This window comes from Schistocerca serialis, chromosome 7 (genome assembly GCF_023864345.2).
Source record: "Schistocerca serialis cubense isolate TAMUIC-IGC-003099 chromosome 7, iqSchSeri2.2, whole genome shotgun sequence".
NCBI lineage: Eukaryota > Metazoa > Arthropoda > Insecta > Orthoptera > Acrididae > Schistocerca > Schistocerca serialis.
Window position 1 is genome coordinate 140,965,391 of NC_064644.1, and position 21,847 is coordinate 140,987,237.

At 42.0% G+C, this 21,847-nt stretch overlaps 1 protein-coding gene across 1 annotated transcript in view; it reads left to right on the forward strand.

Moving 5' to 3' along the window:
- Window positions 1–21,847, forward strand: part of LOC126412732 (guanylate cyclase soluble subunit beta-1) — a 261,772-nt gene that overhangs the window by 17,279 nt on the left and 222,646 nt on the right. The window lies entirely within an intron of this gene.

Below are 21,847 nucleotides of genomic sequence, written 5' to 3' on the forward strand. Positions count from 1 at the left end.
AAAATCCTGGCGAAAATTTATAGTGCGCTACAATTGGCCGCTCACGAAAGGTCAACCCCAGCAAAACAGTATCTACGCTCTCCACGTCCGACCTTTCTCCATCGATTGTTGAAGCTTCCAGAAGGTCAGGAGTTGCTCCAGCCTCGATAACTTCACATCTCAAAAATCAGACCACACTAGTCAGATTCACGAGTGATTACAGAATTGTCGATAAAATGATTGTCAACGATTACACAGATTTCATGACAACACAACGTGTCAAAGCTAATCTCTTCTCAAGCCTTCCAAAAAATTCTAAAACGAATATTATAGCAAAATGAAACTTACTAGCAGATTAAAACTATTTGCCAGAACGGGAGTCGAACCTGGGCCCTTTTCCCTTCGGAGGCATATGCTCTGAGAAGTGCATACCACTGCACGGCACACGACTCGTCCTCACAAATTTACTTCCACCAGAACCTCAGAGCACACTTTCCAAACTTCTCAGAAGTTCTCCAGCGAAACTTGTGGGACTAACTCTCCTGTTACACAGAATACTGCGGACACATGGCTGAGACATTTGTAGGAAATTTGGAAGGTAGGAGACGATAGGCGGTAGTGTCGCCTACACAAGGTATAGAAGAAGAGTGCAATGGCGGGGCTGTCATTTGTACTCAGGTCGTTCATGTAGAAAGGTTCCCAGCATAATTATGGCTGCATAAGGAGAATTAACAGACTTTCACCTTGAAAGTGTAGACGGAACTGGACCCATGGGACTACCCATTTTGGAAATCCTTAGGGATTTCAGTATTCCGAGAGACATAGCGTCACGTGCATGCCGATAATATCACATTTCAGGCATTACTTCTCACCACAGACAACACAGTGGCCTAAGGCCTTCACTTAGCGACCGAAGGCAGCAGCGTTTACGTAGAGTTGTCACTGCTAACAAGCAAGCAACACTGTGTGAAATAATCACAGAAATCAATGTGGGATGTAAGACGAACGTATCGGTCTATGCCAGCAGACGACCGATGCGAACGCCTTTGCTAACAGCACGACATCGCTTGCTGCGTCTCTCCAGGGCTCTTGACTGTATCGGTTGAACCGTGGCTTGGTCAGATGAGTCCCGATTTCAGTTGGTAAGAGCTGATGGTAGGGTTAGAGTGGGGCACAGACCTCACGAAGCCAAGGACCCAGGTTGTCAACAAGGCGCTATACAAGCTGTTCGTGGTCTGTATTGATGTGGCAGGTGTTTGCATGAGCTGGACTGCGTCCTCTGGTCCTAATGAACCGAACATTGATGGTTGTGTTCGCCTTCCTGGAGACCGTCTGCAGCTATTCATATACTGGAGGTTCCCAAATAACCATGCAATTTGTATGGATGAAAATGCGCCATGTTACTGAGCCACAATTGTTCGCGACAGATTTGAAGAACAATCTGGACACCCAGCTCTCCCGAAATGAATTCCATCGAATGTTTCTGGGGTGTGATCGAAAGATTAGTTCGTGCACCAAATCCTACGCCGGAAACACTTTCGCAACTGCGGACGGCTGCAGGGGCAGCATGTCTCAGTATATATGCAGGGGACTTCCAGCGATTTGATGAGTCCAGCTGCTGCACTAACCTGAGCACAGAAGGTCCGACACGATATTAGGAGGTATCCCTTGACTTTTGTTACCTCAGCGTAAATCTCTGAGGAGGTAGCTCAATGCCGCCATATCGCCCGTAGCAGTCGGTCACGCGGTGTTTGCTTGTTTGTGCTACAGCCAGTGTTTATAGGTCGTTGTAATGGGTGTCGACCGGCGTAGCGTCTACTACGCACCTGCGTTACGCGAAGCGTGGTAATCTTTATGCTTTCCTAAGTGTGCGGAACAGTATAAATTATGCCGGCCGCGATAGCCGAGCGGTTCTAGGCGCTTCTGTCCGGAACCGCGCGATTGCTGCGGTCGCAGGTTCGAATCCTGCCTCGGGCATGGATGTGTGTTATGTCCTTAGATTAGTTAGGTTTAAGTAGTTCTAAGTTCTAGTGGACTGATGACCTCAGATGTTAAGTCCCATAGTGCTCAGAGCCATTTGAACCATTTAGTATAAAGCATAAACAACAATGGAAATATTCCCCCCCGGAAGAATATTGTGAAACTGGAATTTGACAGGGACAACGAGCGGCCAACAGCTCTCAAAATCCAGAGAAGGGTAACCACATATACGAAACTAACTAGGGATCACGTAGACACTGTGCAATTGAATACTAGCGAGTTTAACCAGTCTTTCAAAATTTACTCTAACTTAGTACACGAGTGCGAGAGAGCCATCCGTGATTTAACATTAGCAACAGAGTCTATCGATACGTTTACCGTCAGTCCAGCCGAAGTCAACTTGACAAATGCACGTGTGTTTAACATCCGCATCGTGGGCTCTCAGGCATACATTACATACAGTGGGTAGCTGCCAGCGTGCTTCATATGTAATGAAACAGATCTCCTTAAGCAAGACTGTCCCAGATAGAATTTCTTTCTTGAACTCAACTTAACTAAACGAAAATCTTTATTTTCAGATCTCGCAGATGGCAAACAGTGCCACAGCAGAAAGTAATTCAGTTGCTGTTTATGATCCCGGGATAGTTAACAATAAGCCTGAACACAGTGACGACGTTCGAAATGTTTCAGTCGAACGTGTCTCTCCGTCTTAGGGTATACGTGATAAGTCAGGCTGATTTAGAAAGAAGGACACTGATCCTTTACCTGACAGTGACTCCCATGCCAGTAGTGTATCTGAATATACAGCTGCTACTAGTATAGGCGAGGCAACAAATGGTAAACAACCAGACCCTCAAAGAGACATTTCAATCACAATCGAAATCGGACGGTTTACAACAACCAACACAGAAATGTCTGCGGTGGAGGTCGCTCATGGTGACGCGATGGGCAGTGCTCCGGACTCCACTGGATAATACGTCCACAATGGACGTCAATTTCCTACGGTCAATCGTAAGCGACGAAAGAAAGCACAGAAGTTGGGGAATGTGGGGCCGACCGCAACCAAGTGGAAATCTAGGAAAAAAGAGGCGAAGCCTAATCTCACTTTCAGTCCAAAATCCAAATCCTTTATAATATCAGGAACAACAAGTATATATAGATACGGGAACTAAGAAAAAATAGGTCAAAACCTCGAAAGACATTTATGACCTATCAAAATTATGAAACTTTTACTTTAAAAATCAGCATAATATCAACCAACAAGAGGAGGCCACGACTTGGGATCGCGGAATCACTTCAAACTTTGTATATCTTCAGTCGGCCATTAAAACAATATAATCTGCAAATAGCAAGGTGTACTATTCCGGTAATTCAGAGAAAAAAGCAAGAGAGGTTTTATGCGTCTGTCATTTAACTGATGTATCTGTGGGAAGTTTTCGGCCGTTAGAAGTCGTTATGGGGCGTTGTAAGCGGGGCGTGCACAAGACGACAGTTCGAATCCTACTACCACTAACTGAAAAACTATATTTCTTTCTTCACTGGTCACATTATTTAATTTATATGACATTTTAGAGGTGACATAATGAAAAAGAATCATGTGGATTGTCGTCAAGTTGTAGTGAGTTTCAAATCTTATTTCACCATTTATTACTTTTAATTAAACTTTCAGTGACGAGAGACAGGGTTGGAATGCCCAAGTCAAACGTTGATAAAAAATTATGTGAATGACGTTGTTCACAATCTGTAATACAGTAAGTCACAATGTGCCAGACCACAAGAGCAATGTAAAGTTACTTGCCGCATGTATTCTCGACATCACACGTTGCAAGCTGGTCTTCGTCACATACACTTGGAAAACACAGACTGAAACGCATCTACTACAAGGAATGGATGCAGTTTTCCCGCATTTAAAGGGAATGTCCAGAGTTTCTAAGGGAAAACACAACTCGTTGACATGTTGAAATTTAAATAATGTGACCAGTGACGAAATAAAAAAAATATATTAAAGTTTGATTGGGAGTCGATCCTTCGCTTCATACATGTTAGTCTTACGAAGCACTAACGCTGATCACGTGACCAGCATGAACTCTGAACGTGAGGCACCTATGGACAGATGCATAAGACACGTAATAGACGCGTAAAATTTCCCTTGCAATTTTCTCGGAATTGCCAGAGTTGTCCACCTTACTACTTGCACATTATTCTGTTTTAATTGTCTACGAAAGATGTACAAAGTGTGAAGTAAACCTGTGATTCCAACGTCATTACCTCCCCTTGTAAGTGCAAACTGATCTGTCTCCAACGGTTCTTATAAGCGGATGTAATAAATATAGCAGTGAGTTTCTTTTAATTTACGTCTATTCTGAAATCGATTGGTCAGTTGATTTGAGAGAGGGGACCAAACAGCGAGGTCATCGGTCCCGTCGGATTAGGGAAGGATGGGGAAGGATGGGCAAGGAAGTCGGCCGTGCCCTTCCAAAGGAACCATCCCGGTATTTCCCTGAAGCGATTTAGGTAAATCACGGAAAACCTAAATCAGGGTTGCCCGACGCGGGTTTGAAGTATCGTCCTGCCGAATCCGAGTCCAGTGAGCTAACCACTGCACCACCTCTCTCGGTCCTGACCTGAAGTAGCCTATTTTGTCACAGAAAGATTTTTACAAATCTAGAAAGGGTCTGTAAATACATAATTACACAGTCCAGTAACATCAATTTGACCACCACCCATGTTCGACGTCAACTTGCAATAACCACTCACAAACGGCATCTGGCAGCACTAGCAGTGCAGGATGTTTAAAGAGTATCGTTGGGAAGCGGAAAAACAGGGCAGTCTTTTTCGCAATACGGAAAATGAGCGATTTATCTAACGTCCAAGGCTTTCGGGAACAGGTGGAAAAATTTTCTTAATGGTTAAGTTTTTAAACAGTTTGCATAGCACCGTGGTTAAAGTATACTGTGTATGGCAAAATGGCGCTACGCAAAACCGGCAACGAGGCAACTGTGGTACACCACGGGCCGTAGTCGACGACGGTTTCTGGTATGCGCACAGACGAATAGACGTGCGACTGTTGAGCAGCTGATCTCCCAGATGAACCAAGGGGCTACCACAATGTATCCTCACCGTTCAGCGATCGTTGCTGCATACGGGCCTCCACAGCAGGCGTCTTGTTCATGCGCCCACACTGACTGCTGTTCATCGGCGATGAAGGCTGCAACTTGCACGCCAATGCCACAGTTGGACGTCCTCTAAGTGGCGACAGGTGACCTTTTCAGGAGAATCACCCTGGAACAACCTTCAGAGCGTTCCAGGCCCAATGAGAGAGCGTTATAGTCTGAAAAATGTTTTCGTTTCTTTGCCTGGGTGACCTGGTCTTTCATAAGGTATAATGTATCAACGTAAACATGTTTCTATCTTTGGGGGATCATGTCCACCACTACATGCTGTTTATTTCTCCTCGGCACGACGGCTTCTACCAGTGGGATAATGCAACCTATCACCCAGTTCGCTGTCTACGTGCGTGTCTCGAATGGCACCACGATGAGTTTACTGTACGCTCCGGATTTACACAATATCGAGAATCTGTGGGGCCACCACGATAGGGCTGTTCGCACAATGAATCCTCAATCGAGAAATTAAGACGGCCGCTGTGACCGAGCGGTTCTAGGCACTTCAGTCCGGAGCTGCGGTTCGAATCCTGCCTCTGGCATGGATGTGTGTGACGTCCTTAGGCTCGTTAGGTTTAAGTAGTTTTAAGTTCTAAGGGACTGATGACCTCAGTGTTAAGTCCCATAGTGCTCAGAATTTGAACCATTTCAGAAACTAAAGCAGCTGCCCATGGCACTGGCGTCGGCATGGCTCCACATCACTGTCGCTACCTTTCAGAAGCTTACAGACTCTCTTAGCAGCAGTCTAAACTAAACTCCTCCCGAACAGACCATGAAGGCCCAACTGTACCGACCGTTCGCCGTGTCATCCTCAGCTCCATAGGCGTCACTCGATGAAGATGTGGAGGGACATGTGGTCAGCAAACCGCTCTCCCGGCCGTATGTCAGTTTCCGAGACTGGAGCCGCTACTTCTCAATCAAGTAGCTCCTCAGTTTGCCTCACAAGGGCTCAGTACACCCCGCTTGCCAACAGCGCTCGGCAGACCGGATGTCACCCGTCCAAGTGCTAGCCCAGCCCGACAGCGCTTAACTTCGGGGATAACACTGCGGCAAGACCGTTAGCCTCATAGCAGCAGTCCGCGCTGCAAAAGGTGGTTCTTCAGCGACGGGACTGAGTGTAATGAACACACACTAGCAAAACACCCATTTGTGTTGTTAACATGTAGTTATCGGCTGCTTAGCGGATTAAGTACCCGTAAACCACATCTCCCAAAGCACATTTTAAGGCCAGTCATTTTACGATACTTCGAGTTGTGGGATGGGGCGTGGGGTAGTGGCTGTATAAAGCCACATAAGAGTAAACCAGACATATACTTGTGCGCAAAGACAGGAAAGAGGTGCTTCGCGACGTCGCGATGGCGCGCTCTTGCGAGAGGCAGCACAACATAGGTATTGACAATGACGGAGAAGGAAAGGAGCCATCTCTTTCTCAACGGAACGTAAGCGATATTTAAGGATATTTTTCTATCCTGCTCGGCGTAGACAGAGCCGAGTCTCTGGTTACCCACACTATCTGTGGCGCACAGATAGACGGGTGAATCCTGCGAGCGATGGCTGTGGATTTCACGAAATGAACAGCTAGCAAGAAGCAAAGTGCAGAGCGTGGCGAAATTTACAAACAGTCCTAGGAGTGATCAGAATCGAAATACGTGAATACATCCACTGTCCGCCACACTGCTATCGGTAGCGCGTACCGAGCCTCATACGAAAACTGCCGGTCAAGTGCGGCACCACGGTATTTACGGACATTGCAAATGGCTCTGAGCACTATGCGGCTCAACTTCTGAGGTCATCAGTCGCCTAGAGCTTAGAACTAATTAAACCTAACTAACGACATCACACACATCCATGCCCGAGGCAGGATTCGAACCTGCGACCGTAGCAGTCGCTCGGTTCCAGACTGTAGCGTCCAGAACCGCACGGCCACTCCGGCCGGCACGGACATTGCAACGTCATTGGACGAGCCCACGTGACGTGAACTCGGCGGGAACTGGCTAGGGCCTTGGTATGAAGACCAAATGTCTCTGACCTTTCCTCCACAGCGATACTCAGGCTGGGGGAGGAATCTGAATCACTGTTGTACACTAAATAACCAATAGAAAATAAAGAAACCTGGTATTGAGTTTATACCAACAGATTCATATAACAGGGATGATGGCTTCAAATCCACCTCTTTTCCCTTTATTCGTCCAATCTGAAGTCATGCATCATCTCTAAAGACCTGTTTCTCGACCCGACGTTATAACGCAGTACTTTTTATCATTATGTCAAACCATTTTAAACGTTTTTCAAATTTTCAGAAGATTTACTTTGAATTTGGGTGTCTGAATGGTGTCCAAAAGGAACGTGTTCACGGCACCTTCACCAAAGAAGAAACAGTAGAATATAACTGTGACACACTCTATACAGCAAGACAAAAATGCTTCCCACAAGTCTAATGTTCCAGAGCCACGGAAACCAGTTTATGAACATCACTTCTCTACTATACCGCGTAAATATCAAACTTTGCATTGTTTGTATTTAGGTAGCAGTGATTTTAAATCACACTATCCAATTGGCTGTTTTTCGGATGATATTGGCTGGAGGAAATAAACAGAAGGATGCCCCAGTATGTCGCTGGAAACATTAATGCTACCCCTAAATTCATTATTCTGTTTACTTATTTAGTTATTTTACTATAAATGATTTTAGAAATGACTATCACTGGGTATTCTTTAGTAGTATATAAGCGTCAGTCATTTTCTTCAGTCATCAGATCTGTCGAATACTTTGCTGCCACACACCTCTTTCTAAACTGTGCTACACACAATGTTCTCCATTACTTCTTTTGCGTACTCAAAACAAGTTCCTAATTGTTAACGCATAAATCTAAGTCCCATTAATAGGTCTACGTGTTGGTAACGGGTCATCATACACTTTTCCCTCAACCCAGAACAACTTCATTGTCTACATCAACTTTCATCTTACTTATCTTCAACCTTTCGTAGAAATAAATTAGAAAAACTCCTTTGACTACGGCAGTGTAATCTGATATTATCTCAGACTTTCTCTGCAGTCTTCCTTCCTAAGTAAAAAAAAATTTCACTCTCTTCTTAAACTTCTCTGGATTCTAAAAGAAAACGTGGTCCAATAAATGCTGCAATGCAAACACTCTTTATTTAAAACGTGCGAGTAGCTAATTTGGATCACAAGTCATGTTTGAGCACGCGAAATAAAACCAATTTGGAAGAGCACTGCACTGTCTGCCAACATCTTCATGTGTAAATAAAGCATTACACAGCTCGCTGTAACTCAACCATATTACAGCGCAACAGAACTACTTACATGCGTGACGTCAAGTATTACTTAGTGAAATTATCGGATTCTTTTACCTCATACACACACAAAACTAGACTTCATATTTCGCAATTGCATTAAGACTGAATCCACATCACAAACGTTACATGACGTGTCACGTATTTGTACCCTACACTGAGGCGACGGAAGTCGTGGAATACCTCCTAATATCATGTCGGACCTTCTTTTTCCTGGCGTAGAGCAGCAGCTCGACGTGACGATAGACACAACAAGTGGTTGGAAGTCACGAGCAAAATACTAAGTCAAGCTGCCTCAATAGCCATCCATATTTCCAAAAGTGTTACCACTTCAGGATTTTTGTACGTGAAATCACCTCTCGATTATGTCCCATAAATGTTCGATGGATTCGTGTCTGGCGATCTGTGTGGCCAAATCAGTCGCTCGAATTGTCCAGAGTCTTCTTCAAACCAATCGCGATCCGTTGTGGCAGGGTGACATGGTAGATCGTTGTTTGGAAACATGATGTCCATGAATGGCGGCAAGAGGTCTTCAAGTAGCCGCATGTAACCATTTCTCATCAATGATCGGTTCATTTCGACCAGAGGACCCAGTCCATTCCACTATTCCACTTAAATACAGACCACACCATTATGAAGCTACCATCAGCTTGCACAGTGTCATATTGACATCTTGGGTCCATGGTTTCGTAGAGCTGCCATCAGCTCTTACTAACTGAAACCGGGACTCATCTAACCAGACCACGGTTTTCGAGTCGTCTCGGAATCAACCGAAATGGTCACGAGCCCAGGAGAGGCGCAGCAGGCGATGTCATGCTGTTAGCAAAAGCACCCGCGTCACTCGTCTGCAACCACAGCCCATGAACACTGTCCTAGTGGATACATTCGTCGTAAGTCCTACGTTGATTTACGCGCTTATTTTAGGCATAATCGCTTGTCTGTTAGCGCTGACAACGCTGCGCAACCACAGAGCGAGGTGGCGCAGTGGTTAGCACACTGGACTCGCATTCGGGAGGACGACGGTTAAAACCCGCGTCCGGCCATCCTGATTTAGGTTTTCCGTGATTTACCTAAATCGCTTCAAGCAAATGCCGCGATGGTTCCTTTGAAAGGGCGCGGCAGATTTCCTTCCCCATCCATCCCCAGTGCTATGGGACTGATCACCTCACTGATTGGTCCCCTCACTCCAAACCAATCAACCAATCTGCGCAACAACAGCTGCTCTCGGTTCTTAAGTGAAGGACGTCGGCGACTTCGTTGTCCGTGGTGAGAGGTAATGCCTAAAATGTGGTATTCTTGGTACACTGTGGACACTTTGGGTCTCAGAATATTAATTTCTCTAACGATTTGCAAAATAGAATATCCCATTTGCCTCTCTCTATCATTCCGCGTTCTAACCCTGTTAATTTTCATAGTGCTGCCATAATCACGTCGGAAATATTTCCTTATAAATCACCTGAGCACAATGACAGCTTCTACAATGCACTGCCCTTTCATACCTTGTGCACGCGATTCTACCGCCATCTGTAAATGAGTATATTGCTATCACATGCCTTTTGTCACCTCAGTGTAAGTACAGCAGCTTTACACCCAACAACAGCTGTTATGATACTGTCAAAGTTGAACTTACATCCCAACAGTGCAGAACCATCGTCAGCTACGTACGTGTGCTGTTCGAAAGCTATCCGATCTTTTGTTGTTGTTGAAGCCAACAATGGTATGGGGGCGCGAGCGCTCTCTCTATGTTTGTTGGCATTCGTAGTGCGTATGCCTGTTTTTTTTTCACGACGGCGGGAACGTTAGTAGCCGGCTAGCCGTTGACAAGTCAACATCAGTTAAGTGGTAGTCACCGTAATTAATCAGTGAAGAGTCAAGCTCGTTCAGGAAAGCTCACAGCACTCGCAAATGGGGTTTTAATTGATCACATAAGTACCCTGGTTATGCAGGCAGACAAATCACTATCAGAGAAGTTGATGACGAGGTTAAAATTGGTATTGGATCATTCATTCCATTTTAACGGAACGTATCGATTTCAGGAGTACCTCAGCAAAAATTGTGCCTAAGTTACTAACAACTGAGTAGAGGCAACTTCGTTCGCAGATCGCACGGTGGACAGTAATCCTTGCTTTGTTATTACAATGACTCTTCTAGTCAACGTAACGGAAGTATCAATCATCGCCGAGCGAGGCAGGTCCACAGCAGTGTGAAAGTCATGCTGATCGTCTATCTTTGACTCCTATGGCGTGGTCCATGACAAGTACGCATCAGAAGGTACTAATGTCAATTAGGAGCACTACCAAGAGGTTCTGTGTCACCTTTGTGAAACAGTGGGACACAAACAGCCAAAACTGTGAGCAGCGGGCAGTTGGCACCTTCACCATAAGTACTCAGAGGGGGGGGGGGGGGGGCAATTACGACCTGTATTATGGGTGATCAAACAGTTCTCATCGGAAACGCTGCAGGAGTGTCTTCATTGCCCCTGCAGTGTGCGGCCGAGAATTGACATGAAGAAGGAACTGCTCGACAGTTGTGTTATGTGGGCTGCATGAGACAGGCGAAATCTCTAACCAGGCCCTCATACTTGGTGGGAGACGCTATTCCCTACGCATCTTTCCGTGCTCACTGTTCACTCAAAACTGAAAAGAGAGACGCGACACGATAGACGGACATACTAGAGACACTGCCCAACGCATCTGTGCAAAACTTTACCGGATTTTCCCAGTGGTTTCCATTTCGCGACCGATCGGAACTTACTTCCTGGACAACCCTCGTATTTCAAAGAAGAACAATATATTAATTGCCGGTGTGCCAAACTAAGCTAATGCATTATGTCGTAGGTCATTAGTGACTGAAGAATACATATAGTCACAGAAAGACAAGCTTATTGATTTTTTATACAGAAGAGTAGTTCGTGGAAAACACAAATTTTTAAAATATTTTAAAATTATATTATCTATAACAAACCAGAAGAGTCCCATTGAAGAGTACATTTCAAAAACACAACCAAGCGTTTATACGTCTGCGTCGTATTTCGCCAAAATAGATAAGTAGTGATAGTAGTACAAAAAGAAAAAGTCTACGAATATAATAAAGATTCATTGGAGTGTATGACGCCAAATAATTCTCTCACAATATGATATATGCATCTTACATTAAGTAAAAGCTCACCATCAGAAAAGGCTCCTGTCGAAACACTAAAAAGTGAATTTGTTCCTCTCTAAAAGACTGACAGGAAAGTGGGGAACCAGCCGCCTCAATTCTCATTCGCCTTCCTCACCCAAAAATTTGGCACGCGACCATATTCTCGACCTTTTAACGATAACATTCTAAATCCTTTTATCCACTCTCTGTTTGTAGTTAAGCCTTCATACTCAGTATCCCCCCTTCAGTCTCACTGTCTATATCTGCCTCTCTCCCAATGTCCCATTTTTCCCATTGTTTTACAATATATCTCATTGCTACTGTCTCCAGCATACCTCGGTAGCTTCAAAACTTCTGGGGGGGTTCTCCTTGATTTTTCTCCTATATCCTGTGATCAAATTTTTAGTCCACATCTACGTGTTAAATTTGCCCAATCTGCGAGGCTTCCGACCCGTCAAGCCTATGTGCGGTCACTACTTAACTGTAATTTTTTTTCACTGTCTCTGATCCCACAGCTTCTGTCCCAATCCACCTCTCTTTCTCTTTTACTGCCACTCTCTCTCACTGACCAACCATGTCTTCTCTCTTTGCCTCATATTGCTATTGTCTTCATCCATCTCTGTTTCTCCTTTACTGCCTCATTCTCTCTCGCACCATCACTGTCCCTCTGCTGCTACTCACTATCTTCCAGAACAAAAAAAGAGCGAATACGTTTGCGTGCCAAAATGTTTGGTGAATAAGGCACAATTAGGATTGAGGCAGCTAGTTATCCGCTTTCCTGCCACAGTCTTGAACATATTCGCCTTTTCTGTGCTACGACAGGAGCATTAATCCGTTGGTTCCCTTTATTTCTCCGCTACAAAAGGATGTTCTGCTTATATAAAACTAAAGCTATAGGGCCGGCCGCGGTGGTCTAGCGGTTCTAGGCGCTCAGTTCGGAACTGCGCGACTGCTACGGTCGCAGGTTCGAACCCTGCCTAGGGCATGGATGTGTGTGATGTCCTTAGGTTAGTTACGTTTAAGTACTTCTAAGTTCTAGGGGACTGATGACCACAGATGTTAAGTCCCATAGTGCTCAGAGCCATTTGAACCATTTTTAAAGCTATAGGTCAGTAAATTTCTGGCAGTTTATTTATATCCTTCGACGCATTTCTATGGATTGATACATATAAACAAGAAGTAAGTACGCATATGTAAGTTAAACGCAAAATCGTTTGCTTCACATTCCTTCTGGATACCTTGCTGATTGATCACAATTCATGGAAGACGTCTGCTTATCATTAGTATTATAAAAGAGTAAAAACGTTATTAGAAATATTTTGCCGGCCGAAGTGGCCGAGCGGTTCTAGGCGCTCCAGTCTGGAACCGCGCGACTGCTACGGTCGCAGGTTCGAATCCTGCCTCGGGCATGTATGTGTGTGATGTCCTTAAGTTAGTTAGGTTTAAGTAGTTCTAAGTTCTAGGGGACTGATGACCACAGAAGTTGAGTCCCATAGAGCTCAGAGCCATTCGAACCATTTTGAACCTGAGGGAACCTTGAAAGACGATGATATTTTTGTACTAAAGGACATCAATATTGGGGATGGTTTTTATAAGCTCTCTTCATTTTTGATTAGAAATATTTTACTCAATTTGCTGTATTTCCAAGTTTACGTATTTTTTGCAGTCATTTTATGTTCTTTCCAGGCATGTCAAGATTAGCTCACTTTTTGTCTTTGCAATACCACTTTGAACATCTATATTTGTGCATGTGTTATGTGCCCATTACACAGAGATAGCGCGAAAGTAAAATTTTATTGCTGAAAAATTGTTGACTATAACGTCTTTGGTGATCTCAGAATCCTTTCAATAACCGTAGAACCAGTACCATGTGTTCACTATGTCGGTTAAAGCTGAGAGGGAATGTTGGAAAGGAATGCCTTCGAATTTTTTATCCTGTTCTCAGTATCGGTTGACTATTACATGCCGTACCATGCTGACGCAAGTTGCAACCCTCTGCGTCTAAAGGGCTCCTACTTGTTGCGTGTAACATTGTGATCTGCAATGTAACTATGTCGGTTTCTGGAAAACGAAATTTTGTAATCGAGTTTCTAACCGGAGAAAACGTGCCCCTAATTTAAATCCGTAGACCAATGAAAGCTGTGTTCGCTGATGATTGCACCGACATCAGTTATGTGACACTTTGTGTTGTTCGTCGTCGTAATGAAGGAAATGGTGGTGCTAAACTCAACGTGTGTGACAAAGCTCGGAATGGACGACCGCTTATAACAAACGATGAGACTCGTCGAAATCTGATTGATGAACTCATCAGAGAAAACCGTCGTATAGTACATACACACTGAGATACACGTGGCATTTCACAAGAGCGAGTACAGGCCATCATTTCAGAGCTGCAGCACAGAAAACTGTGTACACCTTATGGCCTCGAATGCTCACTGCTGGCGTGAAACAGAAGAGATTAGACATCTATCAACAGATTCTTTTGCGTCTGAGCGTTAGTGTGATGGGTTCACTAACGATATGTCGACAAGTAATTAAATCTAGGTTCACCATTTTGATCCCGAAAACAAGAGAACATGAATGGAGTTCGGCCACAAATGAACACTGACGGCAAGAAAATTGAAGACCATGTCATCAGCAGACAAAGTCAATCCCATATTGTTTTGGGATGTTCAAGGTGTGCTGCATTTGTAATTCGTGCCTGGAGACACCATCATAAACTCTGCAAGGTACTGCCAGACCCTCAAACCACTGAAAGGACGAATTCTAAGAGTTCCACCACACCGGGAGCACACACTTCTTCAGCACGATAATGCTAAATCTCACACGAGCGCTGCGACATCAGTAAAAATCCTACTCCTTGGATTCACTGCCATCGATCATCCTCCATACAGTCCCGACTTGGCGCCATATGTTTTTCATCTGTTTCCAGAATTTAAAAAAACGCCTTCCAGGACTTCACTTTGATGGTGATGAAACGGTGCAAGCAGAGGTGAGGTCGTAGTTCCACCAAAAATAGTCACATTGAGCCATGAAGGTATCAACAAACTGGTCCTAGTTGAGAGAAATGTGTTCATCTAGATGACTATCTAGAGAAATCCATATGTAAACATGAAGAATAAAAAAGGAGGATGTTAGTAAAGTCCGCTTTATTTTAGAAACCTTACGATTTTCACATTAAAAATTCGGAGGCATTCTCTTCAGGACCTCGTCGTTGTATATTTACGTCTCAGATCGGATATTAACTGAACATTTTACATCACTATGTACGGTAATTTTGAACCTCTGGATCTCAGTAACGGACAACGATATCGAAAAAAGTTTCAGGGTTTCCGGAGAATAATGTCTTAAGAACAAATGATAAAAATGTCACCCATCCGCCATGAAGAGAGCTTATAAAAGCCATCCCCACAATTAATGTCTTTTAGTACAAAAAGATCATCGTCTTTCAAGGTTTCCTCAGGTTCAAAATGGTTCAAATGGCTCTGAGCACTATAGGATTTAACTTCTGAGGTCATCAGTCCCCTAGAACTTAGAACTAGTTCAACCTAACTAACCTAAGGACATCACATACATCCATGCCCGAGGCAGGATTCGAACCTGCGACCGTTGCGGTCGCGCGGTTCCACACTGTAGCGCCTAGAACCGCTCGGACTCCCCGGCCGGCGGTTTCCTCAGGGACCGCCCATTAATAAATGGCGCTTTTATAAGCCGTCTAAGGTGTAACCTACATCTCACCTAATGCAAGAGAACCAACGGATTTACTCAATTTGTAAGATAGTTGAAGTACGATACTTGGTTATTACACACTTTTCCTTCAATAATGCGATGCGTTATTGTGTATTTTTATTTAATGTATAATACATATACATGAATTTCATATGGTTATTTTGGCATCTTCATGCGTCCAGTTATGTGTTCTGCAATGAATGTTGATAATATTCACACACCTTCTCTTTTTGGTACCTACTAACACTACTTTCGAAAAACGAGGATATTTTTTCTGGTTAGCCATAAATAACATAATTTTAAAATATTTATGACATTTTTATTTTCTATGAATTACCCTTCTGTATGAAATGTCAACAGGTTGGTCTTTGCGTGTCTGTACGTCGTCTTCAGTCACTGTTGACCTACGATATAGTGCATCGTTACGTTTGGCACGTCAGCAACTAATAGACTGTTCTCCTTAAAATATTTTATGAAATTTGTATTTATTTCATATATTACTCTTAATGTACTACGTAAAATATTCATTAAGTTTGTTTGTGTGCCCTTAAGCAGTCTTAAGTCGTTGATTACCGCAATTAAGTGTAGCACGCCAGCAATATATGCAATGTGCCTTTCACGTTGCTATGGGTTGCTGTTCAATTTTGGATGTAAGACTGTCTTTGATAACAACATAATAAATGTTGTTAGCTGTCAAGCAACAGTATTTACTGTACAGTTACGAATAAGAGGTATGTGATGTAAAGTTTTGTTGTGGATTGACTCCTAATGTAATTATCGAATATGACTTCCGGTTTTGTATGAGGAAGTGCGGCGCTGTTCCTCGCGTCCCATTACCTGCACCTGCCTGTGAACTCGCCGCAGCAGATCGCTGGTAGGAAAGCCGAGCAGAAACATACCGTACTGCAACTCGAACCAGGCTGCATACAACATAACTATTCCAAGAATCACGAAAAGGTCTTAATTTTGAATGAAAGGTGGAAATACTGGCAAAACTTCGGTACATCCTCAACCTTGACACTGTACACATTAACTGCCAAGCCCGTGCTAATCTTAACACAGTCATGAACAAACCCTTTCATTCACGTTAGCGAGTTTATGGTAACGTATGTTCCGCAATCAGAACAGCTACTAAGCACGTATTGTTCTTAAATCAAAATGATCGCCATACTATTAAGTTTATCGGTGTCTAATGCACTAAAGTTTTTACTCACCGATCTGCTCAATATGCCACGCGGAATTACTGTCTTTTCTCATACACAAAATTACTTTAAAATCCGTACTTTCTAAAAAAAAACACGCCTTCAGTTTAAAATACTTTTGAAACATGTAGCACAACTAAAACCCGCAAGCCATAACCTTCTTCGGAGTTAATACTACACACGATCATACCATTGAAAGGTTGGGCTCTGACTACTTAGACTGCTGTATGCATTTATATCTCCAAGAGAGAAGATGCACGAAGAATACACCGTTCTTATTGGTCAATTTTCTTTAAGGCCATTGACTAACCAATCAACAACTAACACACTTTCTAACTGTACTTTTTCCCAAAATAAATATTTAACATTCTGATACTTTGTTTATACTTTAAGTGATTAACTATTTTCACTTGCTCTCTAATTAGCTTTCCTTTTACTATAAACTTCCTTAACATAATATGATATAAAATTCCCCATCGTACGTCGTTCATCAGTAGAACAATGATCTACATATTTATTTAAGACCACATTCAAACATCATTCACATTACTAAAAGCATATACAGAACTGTACAAACATATAAAAACAAAAAAGCGTTAAAAATAAGCAGAACAATTCACAAAAACATTATCTTGACCTCTTTCTTGAATGTCTCTGTGCACTACTGTCCTCTAGCAGATGAAAATTAGAACTACATACTCGACAGGACCCACTTCAGACCATCTGTCACTGTGCCTGAATGTGTCATTCTCCCAATACACAGGCTCTACACAGGAGTGATATATGGCACCACACCTCACACCCCCTATGATTATTAAGTTTCTTTGCAAAAATTTTAGAATTATACAAATTACCAATCCTGGCTTCAAATTTTAAATATTTCAAAAAATTCTAATTATTATAAACTAAAACTACAAATTTCTTGCTCCAAACTTGGCAGTCTACACTAACCTAGCCTGTTTTCTTAATTTCTTCATGAAAAATCATTTCATACTTGACAAACTGACGCAAATTTTCAAAACAAATTTTCAACATTTAATAAGTTTTTCAACATTTTCAAATTCATGTTTCATGAAAGTCTTTTGAAGTTAACTACTTGTTCACTTTTTTTATTTAAAAGGACTGCTATTTGTGTCCTTCAATTTAATAATGGTATTTTATCCAATCTTAGCATCAGCACATCACTATCATCTTTTCTTCACATATATATCCCTGGGTTTTTACTATGGCACCTTTGCACTGTAGCATCCATAACATACCTCCATTCTCCACATATCTGTCCTTCCATGGTTTACATGCAACGTTGTCCCTGTAACCATACTTCTGTCTAAGACTACTTTCTTTTCAAACATCCTAATACCCAATCACTTATTATTACAATAAATTATTTACAAATTCCATATTTTGTTTAACTTGACTCCAAATGGAAGTAAATTAACAGAGTGTTGCTTCTTTATTTTGCTTTAGTCAGCAAGATCAAATCTAAAAGAAAATTTTTTCAAGAATTCATTAATGAAATTCTAATAAAACTAGTTGCTATTGAAACCAAAACTTAACCTTTTTCTTTACTTTAACTCAACCTGAGAGCATTTTATTGTGCAAAACACATTTCACACAAAGCAATTATTTATAAACATTTTATAATACATGGTTACCACTTGTCTTTTGCACCACTTATTCTTCATATTTTTTACCATTATTGATCAGAAATCCAAATTTTTATTTACTATGTATATATAATCTGTCCACCCCCAGTTGCTGAGTGGTCAGCACGACAGAGTGTCAATCCTAAGGGCCCTGGTTCGATTCCCAGATGGGTTCAGAGATTTTCTTCGCTCAGGGACTGAGTTTTGTGTTGTCCTAATCATAATCATTTCATCGCCATCGACGCGCAAGTCGCCAAAGTGGCGTCAAATCGAAAGACTTCCACCCAGTGAACGGTCTACCTGATGGGAGGCCCTAGTCACATGACATTCATTCATTCATATATAATCTCCACATTCATTCATATGCTTTTAATAATAAATGTTATTCAGCTTTATCCAGGCATACGTTTCGTCATATTTGTTAAACTTCCTTTAACTATGTGATCACTATATATCCCTTTTCATAATTACAACACGCCTTTTCCTGACCACTACACTTCAGTGTTCATCACCATGATAGATTCAGCTCACAATGACAGAAGAGGAAGATTGACAATACGAAAAGAAACTGAAATAGCATTGTCAAAAACTCGAGCAGCTCAGATCTAACTCTAGACTAATGTATCTTTTCAGTTCTATTTTTGCTTGTACCATCTTCATTTCCTCAGGGTCCATCCCCCACATCATCCTGATACTCATTGTAGTCCACTAAATCTTCCATATTTCTACAATACCTAATTGGTATACTGGCTACTTCCTCCTTGGTCAAACTATTTTTTCGAAAAAATGGTATAACCACATCTTTCCCATTTATTTCAAAAATACTAAATTTTCATTGAAATTTAATCTACCTTTGTGCTGGTTAAAAAATCTACACTAATTAGTCATTTGCTGGATAGCGCCACCTCCTAGCACCTCTGCTTCTGCTGTTTCCACGGTACACGCCAATTCTGTTAACGTTTACATTCTATCACGGTTCTTCATTATTTGGTGGTCTGACATTACGATTTGCATGCTCCTCCTCATGTAACAACTTCTCAATCCTTGACGATGCCAGGGAACGAAATTGGTCCATGCTCCCAACGGTCACAACGTGACCATTCAAACAAAGGATCGGATTATATTAACGGCTATTTTTTTCTCTACTAGCGTACAGCATTTCAGCTTGATTTTCATTTCCTTTCAATCCAAGTTGCTTGTAAAGTTGACTGACAATAATTCAACAATTATGAATCTTAATTTTACAGTGTGGAAGTTTATTTCGTACCCAAATCTCAGCTCTGAAGCGTGGATGTCGAAAACGTTGCAAGTGCCTACTCTCATTTGAGGTTTGATATTTTTTTTTTAATTCTACCCAATAACTGATTTATTTTTGTACATCGCTTAGTTGTATCAAAAAAATTCAGAAGGTGTTCTGATAGAACAGAACAGAAATATGCTGCCCACTACATTAATGCAAAAAATTAATGAGAAAAATTACAAAATAATAATTTATTGAGAACGTTCTAAATGCCAAACCAAGAAACTCACGGTTCACAGTGTCAATCAGAAGAATTTGTTCCTAGTGCCACAATACAGAAGCACTACTTTTTATTTGGGATACCACAGATATACAACAGTACTATTTTAATTAAAAGAATTTTTGTCAACAAAAAGCACTTATCATTCGTTTTACATGCTTTTTGCTTGAAAATAGCTACTTTACATTCCCGAAAAAACATCCCTCGCTATTCAGTTCTCTCTCTTACACGACTGCATGCTTGGGATGAGATGTTGCAACTAACAAGCACAGATAGTCATTCATATGAAATTCGGCGCGACGTACATAAGCCATGATCTTCCTGCTTTTGACATTGAAATTTTTCCCTCTTTGATCCACAGTAAGAATTTTTAATAGCTGTTTGAAGTGAATGATTATGTGATGGCTCAAATGGCTCTGAGCACTATGAGACTTAACTGCTCAGGTCATCAGTCCCCTAGAACTTAGAACTAATTAAACCTAACTAACCTAAGGACATCACACACATCCATGCCCGAGGCAGGATTCGAACCTGCGTCCGTAGCGGTCTTGCGGTTTCAGACTGCAGCGCCTTTAACCGCACGGCCACTGCGGCCGGCGATTATGTGATACTTTGATTATATTGCATTTGGAGATTTTACACTACTAGTGACAACAATGTATCAGCCGCATCTTTAAAAAGAAGTTACTTCTACCGATTGGTATTATTTGGAATGGGTTCATAGCGTTAGCCGGCGGAACTGCCAATAAGAAATGACAGTAAGAATGTTTTTCATTTCCACTCCTCAATGCTCCTTCCACTTCCATACCTGTAAATCTTTAATTGCTTTTTCTAAGTGAAATGAACTGGATAGAACTACGATTTGAGTTGTATGAGCAAGAACTTGCCTACGATTTTCAGATTTTGCTCTCTTTTGTGTCGTAATTCACTCGTCTATAATTGCCCTTTACTCTTCACAGTATTTAAAATTTGCTATCCCAGCTTTTATTGACGAACACATTTTTCCGAAATCTCAGGCGCTTTGAATACACCTTCGTTTTCTTTGAATTTTTCTTCCATATTTTGAACGACATAATAGAAAATCTTCTCTGCTATCTATTACCCGAGTCAGGTTCTAGAACCAAACCAGAACCATAGTATAACTACACAACTCTACAAGACAGTCATAGCGGTGTGACTTTAGTGACATATAATGTATTTAGCGCTGATAAAACATTTATGAACGTCGCTGAGTTTTCTGAAGCTGGAATGACTTGATGTACGGCGAGTTTCGTGATGTGATACATTCTAGCCTCAGGATTCTCAACAGTAAATAATTATCATTTTCTAGCATTAAAATTAATATTTACGTTAGTATATTTCCGAATTCCGCCCGGTTGTTAAGGATATTCGCCTTAACTTCGGAAAACTACACCAATCAGTAAATTTACGACTTTGCTACTTTTTTTGCGTAAAGATTATATCTAGCCTAATTATTAATGTCGTGGACATTTGTTCTTTATCAGTTCTGTCCACACGAGTTTTATTTTCTTTGGAAACAACTGTTTGTTTTTCTGAAGATTATCTCACGTCAGCCAAATGAAACACGTGCAGTGCAGCGTTTAGCTGCGGCGTAAAGCGATCAATCTTTATGTTGATGCCCACATTCTAAAGCAGCTCTCCAGGCTGAGAGGTGCTGGACTTCTCCGGTCCATAAAACAGAAGCAGGGCCGTTATAGTTATAACGATATCGTAGAGGCTTATCGCTGCGAACACAAACCAAGTATCTCCAAAGAAGTGAGCCATTGGTTATGACGGCCATCATCTTTATACTCACACGGATAATTTGAAATTGTAGGTGGTACAGCAGTATGTAGCTTCCACTAAAGTACCATGTCATCAGAACTATCTGAGATAAGACCAGTAAAGTTATAAAAGAAGCTGATGTTCTCGTACTTCGTTTTTCTCTGCAAACGTGAGATAAATGTGAGCTTCAGCATGGGTGGTGTGATAAAGATTCGTTAGCGCATCTTCGTGTGAGATTTCTCTTACGATCACTTAATATTACATGCTGTAAACCAGCGGGCGTAAAAGAGTAATGGCGTGAATTCAGCTGTGAAGAGAATACTGTAGTCGAACTTCGATGTTCAGTAAGGTGGGGGCTGGGTGGCCGGTCGATTCCAGTGACGGCAG